At 36.4% G+C, this 14,273-nt stretch overlaps 1 long non-coding RNA gene and 1 pseudogene across 1 annotated transcript; one reads left to right on the top strand and one right to left on the bottom strand.

Annotated features, from left to right (window-relative positions):
* Positions 1 to 1,293: 1,293 nt before the first annotated feature.
* Positions 1,294 to 3,958, bottom strand: LOC132621124 (protein SRG1-like; annotated as a pseudogene).
* A 254-nt stretch (positions 3,959 to 4,212) lies between these two features.
* Positions 4,213 to 7,337, top strand: LOC132621130 (uncharacterized). Its single transcript, XR_009575425.1, has 4 exons — positions 4,213 to 5,515; positions 5,807 to 5,867; positions 6,355 to 6,421; positions 7,022 to 7,337. It is a non-coding gene; the product is annotated as an uncharacterized LOC132621130 (long non-coding RNA).
* Positions 7,338 to 14,273: the final 6,936 nt, after the last annotated feature.

A 14,273-nucleotide genomic window follows, 5' to 3' on the forward strand; every position in this document is an offset into this window, starting at 1 on the left:
AATGAACTCTCGACCATATCATGTAATGAATACTTAAAACAGAAAAGGCTCAAAAATGCCCTTAACCTATTGGAAATGGTTCAAAAATGCTCTCCTTCCACCTATTGGGTTAATAATGCCCTTAACATTTTTTTTAGGTTAAAAAATGCCCATTATTTAATAGAAAAATGACATGGAATTTCATTAAACAAGTGGTCTTTTTTATTGGTCACCATAAATTTTCCACCCAATTAAAAGATCTGACCCGAATCTAACACCCAAACCCGTTTCTAATGAACCTAACCCATCTTTCGCACCTCTTGTTCCTCTCACACGGTGATTTAAGCTTTTTCTCTTTATCTTTGGCTGCTTATATATACACACACACTACGTTCCCGATGATTGTACGTAAACTAATCCAACACAAATATTAGAAAAAGGCAAAGCTTGAAAGATTATATGAAACCCTCTTCCTTTCTTCTTCTCTGATGTTGCTATACCGGAAAATCTTGAGAGCAGAGTGAAAGAAATAAGAAAAAAAGGAAGCAATTTTGAGCGTTGGTTTAATACATTTTATGTCTGTGTTGCTAGCAGGAGCAATTTGGGCTTGCCGGTGTGGGCAATTTAAATAGTTTTAGACATTTATTTTGCTTGGAGAAAGATGTGTCCGTGGTGATAGGAGCAGAAAGAAAGAAGAGGAAAAAGAAGATAGGAAAAGCTTAAATCACTATGTGAGAGGAACAAGAGGTGTAAAAGATGGGTTAGGTTCATTAGAAACGGGTTTGTGTTAGATTCGGGTCGGATCTTTTAATTGGGTGAAAATTTATGTGGACCAATAAAAAATAACACTTGTTTAACGAAATTCCATGTCAGTTTCTGTAAACTAAAGGGCATTTTTTAACCTAAAGAAAAAGTTAAAGGACATTTTTAACCCAATAGGTGGAAGACATTTTTGAACCATTTCCAATATATTAAGGGCATTTATTAGCCTTTTCCGTACTTAAAAACATGTGACTGAATATCAGGTGACCCTTCCCATCACATAGCATGCAAATAGTGCACTAAGCTACTCTCTATCACACAACAGTCATCATAAAATAATTTCTTAAAAATTTCCGAGATTCGAGAGCATCCTTAAAACAAAATAGACCCCAGCTGACACGAGGTAACGTACGATGTGTGACCCAAAAATATAATGTCTAACCCACATATATTAATAATTCATTCCAGTGGCGGAGCCAGAATTTCCGCCGAGGGTTCAAAATATAAAAAAGTAAACATACGAAGAAGCCTAAGGGGGTTTAACGTCTACTATATATACATAAAAAATAATTTTAACCTTGTAAAAATAATATTTTTTTCCACCGAGGGGGTTCGGATGAACACCCTCGGCATAGTGTGGCTCCGCCATTGATTCCTTCCTACAAATATAATACACAAATCAACATTTGACTCTGTAACAAATGTAAAACCGTCACATATAATGAAAGAAGAGTACTGGTTTTCTTCTTTATAATATCAAACATGGGAACTCCAAATTAAGAGTAACTTATATAATCAGATGTTACCTAGCATTCATCATCCCTCGTCTCTACCTACATGAAATCAACATATGATTTTCCATCAAGTTTTCGGGAAAAAGGTCTTGTAAATATTTTTGCACGGGTACTCTTCGGAAAATGGCAGGATTATGTGGACCAATGAGGCTGTGTGCAGGTCCTAGTTCGGAGTCAAGGTTGATATTATAGAATGTTGCAACAGAGAGCCTCTCTTCTTTTGATTTTACAATTGCTCTGTGCTCAATGCTCCTATAAACACCATTGCTTACTATCTGCCAAGTCAAATACAACACTTACGTACACAGAATTTTAAATGATCTTTTCAATATATCCTATTAAAAATGAGCTTTTTCTTTATAAAACATGAGATATTCTAAACAAGCAAATTTAATTAATTGAATTTGCCATATTATCTGACAAATTAAATCAATGATAATATTATGACCGTCTTGCTTCTACCTCCCTCCAAGCATCTTCCTTTTAGCAGAGAAAGGGTGAATACTTTAAATCATATGTAATAGAAATTCTGAATCAAGACCTTTCAAGAAAATTCAGAATTGTTAATATGTGAAGCATGATTATACACTCTGAATAAAACCAAACTTAACTTGCAATTTTCACTATGTCGTTGCACCCTTTGGGAAATCAGTTACTCAGTAAAAAGTTGTTACTATTAGTTACCTCCATCATATCGCCAATATTCACAATCAAAGCATTTGGGAGGGGTTTTATAGGCACCCAGATATCGTCTTTTTGGACTTGAAGACCTTCAGTTTCATTAAGCTGGAGAAGGATGGTGAGGGCAACAGCATCAGAATGAGGACTTAAGCCAATTGCCCTGCCTGGCTCAGGGCAAGGCGGATAATAATTCATCCTCATTGACTGCATACCATCACTGAACAGATCTCTCATTTCCTTTTCATCCATCCTTAAAGCCTTTGCCAATTGATATAGGATGGTCACTGCTAGGCTCTTGATTTCTTTGCAGTATGCTTCCATGATGTCCCTGCATTTTAACAAAAAGTATAGTTAACAAGTCTGGTTAATCTCAAGAATATTATGGCTCAAGGTTCATAATTATTCCTCCTCATTTTTGTGTTTATAAATGATTAGCCATAAGTTCTTAAGTAATTTCTTGTAACTTACAAGTCCTCCTGGAGAATAAAGTAAAGGGACCTTTAATTTCTCCTGGTTAATGGTCCAAGGGACAAATTTGGACTTTTTCCCTATATTTTCTTAAGAACTCAATACCGTCAGATAGATGACAAACTTTTCTGATAATGACTTTGTTCACCTATTTCCACCAGTTCAGTGATCGTTAAAAAATAGAGTAATATGATTCTTTTTTAGGGGGGAGGGGGGTTTAACCATATTTTGAGAGATATTGAGGAGATAGGCACCTGAGCTTTGAAGGCAACTTCCGAAACAAGTCTACTTTACGGATATGAGGAGGAAGAGTAGCTATGGCAAACATGTCACTCCAATCAAGCTTCTGCTCCTCCGATACAACGAATGCCTGGCCGAAACCTTCAAAGTCGTCTTCCTTTTGCCATAGTTTCTTCTTTTCTTCCATTGGAAGTCCGAAGAATTCTATAACTTCTCTCTTGAAGTCCTCCAGTAACGAAGGTGTCACTCCATGGTTTGAAACCTAACATTCAACAATATGATAGCAAATTCTACAACCTTTTCACAATTACAAAGGTAGCTCTACCAGAAAACAAAGAGTAATTTTTTAAAACTAATTCTCATACGACCATTAAATGAGAAGGATTATGCATTTTAGACTTCCATCGTTATCCAAGAGGATATTTCTATACATAAAAGGAATTAGAATTGGGGGATTCCGTTATTGTGATATTATGCTTCATCCTTGAGAAGTTAAATATAAGTCCCTTTTGGGGGGAAACGGGGGGGGGAAAGTTGAAAATAAGTATTACGGCGGTCCAAATTTTAACATGTCTTAGATGTTTAATTTGAACTAAATAACTGAAAATTATTTTAAGAATCGTAGAGTCTATTTGGCCAAAGTTTTAAAAATTGCTTATTTTGATAAGGACTTTCGTCAAAGAACCATTTTCCATGCAAAACATTTTTTCGTACCAAACACACCCGGATAACTAAACAAGTTACGAAGAAAATCAAACCTGGAGGAAACCCCATTCTTGGCAAGCAGAGTGAAGCTTTTGCAACTCAGAATTCATGGAATCCCCGGATATCAACTTTTGAAGATCGATAACGGGGGACTGTAGGGACTGCCTCTCCAGCAGATACGACCGGAGATTCTTGTTCTGGGTGAACATACCTGGCTGGAATATTGGTAAGGTGCTCTTTGGCAAGCTCTTGAACACTTGGAACTAACAAAGATTTTCCAAACTTCAATTTTGCCGGCGTTGATTCCATTCGCTCTTGTTGCAAACCTGAAAATTCACTACAAAAAAAGAGCTATATTGAGGAGGTCTATTTGTGGGGGTCTTAAAAACCCCCACTATAAGATTATTTTGTAGCCTTTTTTTTAACCCCCGCTATATAATTCTTTTTGTGGAGGTTTATTTGTGGGGTTCTTAAAACCCCCACTATAAAATCATTTTGCAGCGTTTCTTTTAACTCCCACTATATAATTCTTTTTGTGGCGGTCTCATTATAGAGTTTTTTGATAACCTCCACAAGTTGCATCAAATTGTGGAGGTTTGTAAATATCATAATTCAATACAATTTGTGGCGGTTAATAACCCTACATATTTGGTCGTTACTAGCATGGAGATTGTGGACTCTCAATGGGCTACCCGTCATTTGCACCATGTGCGTGACAGCTACTCCGAATGAAAATGTGTTCGGCGTTCTCGCAACTTCACTCAATCAAATGTCTTTCAGAAATTTGTCTTTCTAATTAATATCCTGACCATCCGCGCCGACTTGTGACCACTTTGCATAACTCAGCGATAGAATTACATTTTGTTAGTCTTTTACCAATACACTAGGCTCGTTGTTTCAAGAGAATCAGATGAAGATGTTACTCGGGTCATATATAACTGGATGGTTAAAATGAAAAAGTGGTATTGGGGTGTTATGTGATAGAATTCATATCAAACTGAAAGATAAGTTCTATAAAACAGTTGTAAGACCAATAATATCATATGTTAGCGAGTGTCGGGCCGGTAAAGTCCAATATATCCATAAGATGAATATTGCAGAGATACATATGCTAAGATGGATTGTAGTCATATAAGATTAGGTAAGATTTAACATGATAACCTTCACTAGAAGGTACAAGTAGCACATATTTAATATAAAATGAGAAATCGTTTGAGATGACTTAATATACGGCGTCGACCTACAAATTTACTTGTGTAGATGTGTGAAAGGATTTTTTTTAACAAAATATATGCACAAAAATCTTTTATTTTCATAATATTAGGAGTTCTGAATTTAAACAAATAATATTATTTTATCTAATCAAAGATATTTAGCAATTTGAATATTAAATGAATTATGTTAATGAGTTTTTGTGAGTTTGTTCTATATCTTAGATTTTTATTTGTTTAGATATCTTGCTTTTTTGTTGCTTTTTTTATGCTTTATTTTTTATAGTATATATATATCTCAATTTTGTTAAAGTATGTTTTATTATATAGTTAGTTCTATCTCCCAATATTTTAATTACTAATAAAAAAAAAAAAAGAGAAAAAAATGTGAAAAGGCAATATTAGACACCATCTTCCTAAGTTTTAATCTGAACATTATGGGGTAATTAGGAAATTAGACTCAAAAAATATTCAGAACCTGGGGGGCAAATTCCCGCTCCTTTTTCCCTCTCTTTTTCCCCCTCTTTTTTTCCTGAGGGCTAAATTCCCTCTCCACAACTCACGAAATTCCAGGGCTCAACTGAATCAATTCACTTTCTTCTATCAACTCAAAATTCCAGGGCTCTATAGAGTAAAACTCTTTCTTATTCCAGGACTGCAATCCGAACGGGAAAGGTAAGTACTTCGTAAAACTCTTTCTTATTTCTCTTTGTTTACTTTCCGATGTCGAGTTCGTACCCGAAACTGGTTGCGATATGCGTGTCGATCTATGTATTATTACAATTATTGGGTTAAATGTTGGTTCAATTCTTTCGTGGGTTCCTTAATTGGTTTCGAGGTCTGATTGGTAAATTAAGTGTCATTATTGTTGTTTGGGGAAACGAGTGTGTGTTTTTGCATTTTTGACAATTAAGGGAATTTTTTATTTTCCTTCTTTTGACAATTAAGAGAAGTTTTTGTTTCCAGGTACTATATGAGGAGGTTTCTCATTTTTGCAACTGTTGTATATTGCAACTGCTGTATCCATGTAAGTATATTAGCTGTGGTTAGAAACATGAGTATAATTACGTTAAATTTTGCATTAAGCTCGGGTGATTGTGGTAGATAATTACTCCTTTTGGTCAAAGAGTAATCTAAAGCAATGGATTTGGTAAGTTATGCATTAACTCATTCATTGGCCAAATATTCTTTTCAGTGAAAGCTCACTTTTTATATAACAGACTTTATGAATTATAGGAAGGTACATCAATTATCACTCTTACGTTAGCAGTACGTTTCTTCTACTTCAGTTTTCCAGTGTTGTTAGCATTCAACTTTGATGCAAGTTTAACTTATGTTAATCATTGGGTTGATTACAACTTATAATTTATTTGTTCGATTCTAATGTTATTTCGCCTATAGAGGACCTGTATATTTGTTACATAGGTGATTTTCATGAATATATGGCTAGAATTTTTGTTGTAATACGTTGGTTTGATTGCTAATTGTTTTTGTTGATTATTTTCTTGGTTTAGCTTTGAGCAGGGAAAGACGAATAACAAACACTTTGGGATGCCTGCTCAAAAACATGGTGAACAGATTGTGAGTTTCAATAAACTAATTCTCATGCTTCTGATTTTCTCAATTTATAATATTCATCCTTTATTTAGCCCAGTATTTTAAGCATTTGCGATTTCAAAAGCTTCTTCTTGAGATTAGTATGGTGCGTTATTAGAGAACTTGTTTAAGTAGTTCAACTTGGAATCTAACACGACAAACTGAAATGTAAAGTGACTTAAGAAACGGGAGATCATACTGTAAGAGGTCAACTGATTGGAGGATTCATTAATCTTAATGATATGAGATTTAGTGTCAGGACCAGGACTTTTGTGCAGTTATGCATTGCTATCCAACTGTTGCTACCCATTTTGTCAACCAAAAGTTGACAAGCTTATTTTCTCCCTGTAGTTCTTTCTACTAATAATTTTATATGCATGAATCATGGAACCTGCATAAAGAAATCTAAGGACTCTTTGAAGTCCAATACATTAGTTTAACCTCAGTGCATGTGTGACGTGCTTCTACTATTGACTCTGCCTCAGTTCTGAAATGAGGGCAAAAGTTAATATCGTATTTCAGAATACTTTTGCCGAATGTGTGTTTATTTAAGAACTTTTGAATTTTCTTTTTTGGTGTGGTTAGGAAGGGTGAATTGAAACCATGGATGCAGAGCAACTTAGATAGTGTGGTGACCAAGATGGAGAATTTCGTTGCTGATTATTATAAGAACATTGAAGACTTCCTATTCTAAGTCAACTTCAAATTTTTATAACCCATCAATTTATTAGCTAGACAATAGTAGGATTAATCTTGTAATGAATACATACATTTTTATTATCCTAGCTAGTTGGTCACTATATCAGATATCATAGTTATGATACAAATTTTGTTTAGTTGGATCTGAGTTTGTATTGTTTGTTATTATGGTTATTTTTAATGGAATTTGACTTTGTTATAAGTTGTTCAGTAAAATTATTTATTTAGTCCTGATTAAAAATTTTAAATAGCAAAAAAAAAAAAAAAAAAAAGTATTGTGGTGGAAACAAATTAAATTGTCACTAGTTAATTTCTTTTTTTTTAATCATTAACATTGTGGGGGTTATAAACCCCCAATTAAGTTTTTGGAAAAGAACTAAGCATCATATTGGGGGGGTCCAAAAATCCCCACAATATTATTTTTTTTGAAATAGTAAGATGATATTTTGGAGGTTATAAACTGCCACCGATTATCTCTAAAAACCTCCACAAATTTAAATTTTATTTTGTGGCGGCCGTCGTGGAGGTTTCGAAAAACGGCCACAATGAGACTCGTGGCATTGATAACTGTAGCGTTTTCAGAAACCGTCACAATTCTGTTTGTGGGGGTTGGAAACCGCCACAAATTGACTAAAAAACCTCCACAAATTAGGTGTTTTCTTGTAGTGATTATTAAATGTCTCGATCAAAACGAACAGCCAAAACAAGAACTATAGAGTCCTTTTAGCTATTGATTCCATTTTTATTTTTTATAATATATGATGACAAAAACTTTTTGTCTTTGTGTCATCATCAGCTACCAGATTTACATCGCCGCTGGAGCAGTACCGCAACTCTATTCCAAAATACTAACAAACAAAAATACCATGCAAGATTAAATGCTAGTTTGAAAATTGAATTTATCTAGAGGAATAGTTAGAATTTAAGCTTATGGGATCGAGATTTAGTAATTTGTACCTTTTCAATGAATTTTTTAATATAAATTTAGTGTTTAGACCAAAACTACTAGGTTCGATCGAACCTATAATCAAAGTGCTAGTTCCATCCCGAATTTATGCAACTAGTCTCTGGGCATGCGTAAAATCCCATGTTAATGAGTATTAAATTTTTAAAAATCACATAAATATAATTAATGAAAAATTAAAGGAAAACAATATAAATTCGTAAAAATGACGAATGTAGATATTATTCAACTAACTCAATAAAAAAAATCTGACATTCCCACTCACAAAGAAAAGTGAACCATAAAAGAATAGGTTGGTAGTGCTCGACTTTGTAGAAACATTTAGTAAGATATGACGTACAACATCAGTGAGAATCAATTAGTGACAATATTATTTACATCTATACTCAAGGGAATTTCGTAATGAGTGAAATCAGACTTGTGCCAAAAATGAAGAAAAAACACACTTGTTACTTGTTAGTATAGCTTCGACGTTGGCACCGATATATTCCAAATTGTGTTGGGGTGCGAACAAAGTATCACATTGGAAGCTTACAAGAAAAAGGAGCTACTTATAAGGAGTTGGATACTCTTAATGATGTGAAGCCTTTTGGGGAAAACCGTGCAGGCTTGGCCCAAAGTGGACAATATCACATTATGTTAAGAGTATCTTTGGACCGTTTAGCCCAACAACTGGTATCAGAGCCAATGATTTGATGAGACGAGTACGAAGATGGCGAAGTGTGGCGTGGGGCCCGGCTTGGTGTCTTTGCCCGTCTATGGGCCGGTTTACGACCTTTACCCATAGCTTTGAAGACGCATACACAGCCTTTGGGTTTCGGTGACCGTAAATACTCTAACGATGTGGTTGGCACACAGACATAGTGAATCTCTGACCCGTAATGAGTCATGCGGAATTTATCACATTATGTTAAGAGTATCTTTGGACCATTTAGCCCAACAATTGGTATCAGAGCCAATGGTTTGATGGGACGAGTATGAAGATGGTGAAGTGTGGCGTGGGGCTCGGCTTAGTGCCTTTGCCCGTCTATGGGCCGTTTTACGACCTTTGCCCATAGCTTTGAAGACGCATACACAGCCTTTGGACATCGCTAACCGTAAATACTCTAACGATGTGGTTGGCACACAGACATAGTGAATCTCTGACCCGTAATAAGTCATGTGGAACTTAGTTCGAGGGGGAGATTATTGGGTGTTCGAACAAAGTACCACATTGGTAGCTGAAAAGAAAAATGAGCTACTTATAAGGAGTTGGATACTCTTAATGATGTGAGGCCTTTTGGGGAAAACTGTGCGGGCTTGGCCTAAAGCAGACAATATCACATTATGTTAAGAGTATCTTTGGACCGTTTAGCCCAATAGTTTTTTTTTCTAGACCAGGCCACTTTTTCCCTAAAATCCTTTATATATAGGATCAACTTAGGTCTTATTTTCATAACACAAGAGTGAATTCATAGCAGCCATATAAAGAGAAAAATTGAGAGAGAATAGGTGGTTTTCGAACCAGTGAAAATCAGCCATAGCAGTCCACTTCAAATTGCGTTTCCCGATTCGTTAACCGTTGGATCGTTCTCAAATTTGAACCTTTGCCCGTCTATGGGCCGGTTTACGACCTTTAACCATAGCTTTGAAGATGCATACACAGCCTTTGGGCTTCGGTGACCGTAAATACTCTGACGATGTGGTTGGCACACAGACATAGTGAATCTCTGACCCGTAATGAGTCATGTGGAACTTAGTTCGAGGGGAGATTATTGGGTGTGCAAACAAAATACCACATTGGTAGCTGAAAATAAAAATGAGCTACTTATAAGGAGTTGGATACTCTAAATGATGTGAGGCTTTTTGGGGAAAACCGTGCGGGCTTGGCCTAAAGCGGACAATATCACATCATGTTAAGAGTATCTTTAGACCGTTTAGCCCAACAGTTTTTTCCTGGACCAGGCCACTTTTGCCCTAAAATCCTCGATATATAAGATGAACTTAGGTCTTATTTTCATAACACAAGAGTGAATTCATAGAAACCATATAGAGAGAAGAGGTGATTTTCGGACCAGTGAAAATCAGCCACAGCAGTCCACTTCAAATTGTGTTTTCCGATTCATTAACTGTTCGATCGTTTTCAAATTTAAACTGGGGGTTCTCAACATCTGATTCTTCGATTTCAATGGTGAAGATCGGATTTTGTGGACTGTAGCTCTAGTTTTCGAGTACGAACAGTAGCTCATTTTTTTGGGGTGATTTCTCTCCTTTCTTCACTAGTTTTGGTGCTATCTTTTATGCATTGTTGCTCCGAGTTTGGCGTTGATATTGTAGCCATTTGGAGAATATTGTTGTAACTCTTATTGATTTTAGTGGAGCTTTTGTGGGCTGGAGATCCCGTGGATGTTTTCTCCTCACCTTGAAGGGGTTTTACCACGTAAATTTGGTGTCTCTTGCATTGATTTTTTTTTGTTTGTTTTGCTATTTTTTTGTTGGTATAGTTGTTGTTCGGATTTCCATTTGTGCTAGTGTTTATTGTCTTCTCTTGGTTCAAATAGTGTGGAAAGTTTTGACTTGGGTATTTCTTCCACTGTTACCTCATCATGTAATTTGGTATTTGCTTGTTTTCTTCCCAACAAAGTGGTATCAGAGCTTGTGGTTATATTTGGTTGTGTTGATTGTCTATTTGAATGATGAAGGTAAATATATGCAAGATGGTTTGTTTAAATGGTAGTAATTACCATATTTGGAAAAGCAAGATGAAAGATCTTATATTTGTCAAGAAATTGCATTTACATGTGTTTGCTTCTAAGAAACCCGAGTCTATTGAAGATGAGGATTGGGAACTTGAGCACTTACAGGTTTGTGGCTACATTAGGCAATGGGTTGAAGATAATGTTCGAAATCATATTGTGAATGATAAAAATGCTAAAAGCTTGAGACACTTTATGCTTCGAAGACTGGCAATAATAAGTTGTTCCTACTGAAACAATTGATGAATATTAGATACAAAGAGGGCAGTCTTATTTCTGATCATATAAATGATTTTCAGGGGGTCCTTGATGTCACGCCCCGAACCATGGCCTGGACGTAACACGGCACTCGGTGCCTGACTGCATGTGACCGAGCGAACCACATGGCTTGCTGAATCATCATGATACATAACATATGCGGAATATAACGTGAATCCATGATGAGCCTTTATAAAACATGTTAAGTCATAATACTTAATAAAATACTTGTTTAAACATGAGTGAGCCAAAATGGCTATACGACTCCAAATGTCTGACATGACATAACTGACTTGTCTAGTCTATGAAACATCTATCATGAGTCTGACTGAAAAACATACTTACTGGGACAAGGCCCCCAGCATACCTTTAGATGCATAATTAATCATAAAACAAAAGTTGACTAAACCCCGAATGAGATGGGGCTCACCAATAAGCTGATACGAATGTTGTCCTACTGAGCAGATGTGTCGTCCTGTATATCAGTACCTGCATCGTAAAATGCAGGCCCCCGAGCAATAAAATGGGACGTCAGCACATTGAATGTACTGGTATGTAAAGCAACCGAAACAAACAACATGGGACATGGAATAACATGATAAGAGCTGAAACTGAAAAACTTGGACATGAACATGAGCATGAGTACATATGTATATATATAACATTAGTAAAAACATGATAAGTAGGGAGAGCAATAACTTATAACCGATCCATGGTCTGGTGCTTGCGTCCCGCCAGCAGAACACTCAGTCCTTGCCAGGGAACATGAGATTTGCTAAAATATGAAAGGATCCAGTCATTATGAGAGATCGTCCAGGCCATGGTTCGGGGCGTGACACTTGATCAGCTGTCTAGAATGGAGGGCAGTCCTATTTCTGATCATATAAATGATTTTCAGGGGGTCCTTGATCAGCTGTCTGCAATGGGTTGAAGATAATGTTCGAAATCATATTGTGAATGATAAAAATGCTAAAAGCTTGTGGGAAAAGCTCGAGACACTTTATGCTTCGAAGACTGGCAATAATAAGTTGTTCCTACTGAAACAATTGATGAATATTAGATACAAAGAGGGCAGTCCTATTTCTGATCATATAAATAATTTTCAGGGGGTCCTTGATCAGTTGTCTGGAATGGGTGTCAAGTTTGATGAAGAAATACATTGACTTTGGCTTCTTAATACTCTGCCAGACTCTTGGGAAACTCTTCGAGTTTCTTTGACTAATTCTGCTCCCAGTGATGGTGTATCTATGGAATATGCTAAGAGTGGTGTTTTGAATGAAGAGATGAGAAGAAGATCTCAAGTTTCGTCTTCTTCAGCTTCACACTCCGATGTTTTGGTTACTGAAGACAAGGGGAGAAGCAATTTCAAAGGTCAAAATGACAGAGGCAAAAGTAGAAGAAAGTCAAGATCCTCCAGGTACCATAATATTACATGTGACTATTGTCACTTGAAAGGGCACATCAAGAAACATTGCTACAAGTTTAAGAGAGACCAGAAAAAGCAAAAGAAATATGGCGATAATGAAAATCGCGTTATTGTTGTTGCTGAAAGTGATCTTCTTGTTGCTTGTGGTGAAAATGATATCAATTTTGTTTGTGATGAGTCTACCTGGTTTGTGGATTCAGGTGCCACTTCTCATGTTACGCCAAAGAAGGAATTATTTTCTTCTTATACTCTAGGTAATTTTGGAATGTTACGAATGGGCAATGATAGTGAAGTTGAGGTATTTGGTATTGGTACAGTTTGCTTGAAAAATAAGAATGGTTCGAGGTTAGTTCTTAACAATGTCAAGCATCTCCAGATGTTCGTCTGAATTTAATTTCTGTAGGAAAGCTTGATGATGAGGGTTATGATCAAACCGTTGGTGGTGGCCAGTGGAAGCTTCTTAGAGGTTCAATGATTGTGGCTCGAGGTAACAAGATAACTGACTTGTACTTATTTCAGGGCTCCATTTGTGGTGACTCGATAAATTTGGTGGAGAATGATACTTCATCAGAATTATGGCATAGAAGGCTGAGTCATATGAGCGAGAAGGGCATTGATAACTTGGCTAAGAAGAATTTGCTTTTTGGAGTGAAACAAGAAAAGTTAAAGGGATGTGTTCATTGCTTAGCCGGGAAACAGAAAAGAGTTTCTTTTCAGAGTCATTCACTTTCAAGAAAGCCTGATTTGCTGGAGTTGGTGCATTCTGATTTGTGTGGTCCTTTTAAAGTAAGCTCTCGTGGTGGTGCACTTTAATTTGTGACTTTTATTGATGATCATTCTCGCAACTCTGGGTATTTCCTTTAAAGTCCAAGGATCAAGTACTTGATATGTTCAAGACTTTTCAGGCCTTGGTTGAAAAACAGACAGGGGAGAAACTAAAATGCATCCTCTCAGACAATGGTGGTGAATACATCGGTTCTTTTGATAATTATTGTAGACAGTAGGGTATTCGGCATCAAAAAACTCCTCCAGAGATTCCTCAGTTAAATGGTTTGGCAAAGAGGATGAACAGAACTCTAGTTGAGAGGGTTAGATGTTTGCTTTCAAATGTTAAGTTGCCAGATTCATTTTGGGCAGAAGTACTCAGTACTGCTGCTTATGTTATCAATTTATCTCCTACTGTTGCTTTGGATGGTGATGTCCCTGACAAAGTTTGGTTTGGTAAGGATGTCTCTTATGCTCATCTGAGAGTCTTCGAGTCTAAGGCTTTTGTGCATGTTCCTAAGGATGAGAGGTCAAAGCTGGAAATTAAAACTAGGCAGTGTATCTTCATTGGTTATGGTCATGACGAATTTGTCTATCGTTTTTATGATCCAGTTGAGAAGAAACTTGTTAGAAGCCGTGATGTTGTGTTCTTTGAAGACCAGACAATTGAAGATTTTGACAAAGCTGAGAAGGTTGATTCTCAGAGTAGTGAGAGCTTAGTTGATGTTGATCCAATTCCTGCAAGAAACTCTTCAAAATAACGAAGATCAAGTTGAAGATAGTGATCTTATTCAGAATGACCAACATGATGTTGTTGATGCTCCAGTGGAAGATAATGTGGTTGGCCAGCAACCAGCTGTTATTGATGCTCTAGAGAGTTCTCTCAGAAGATCTACTAGAGAGACAGTATCTTCATCTCGTTATTCTCCCAATGATTTTGTACTCTTGATTGATGGGGGAGAAGTTGCTATGCAAGATGAGATTAAATCC

Source organism: Lycium barbarum, chromosome 12 (assembly GCF_019175385.1).
Source record: "Lycium barbarum isolate Lr01 chromosome 12, ASM1917538v2, whole genome shotgun sequence".
NCBI lineage: Eukaryota > Viridiplantae > Streptophyta > Magnoliopsida > Solanales > Solanaceae > Lycium > Lycium barbarum.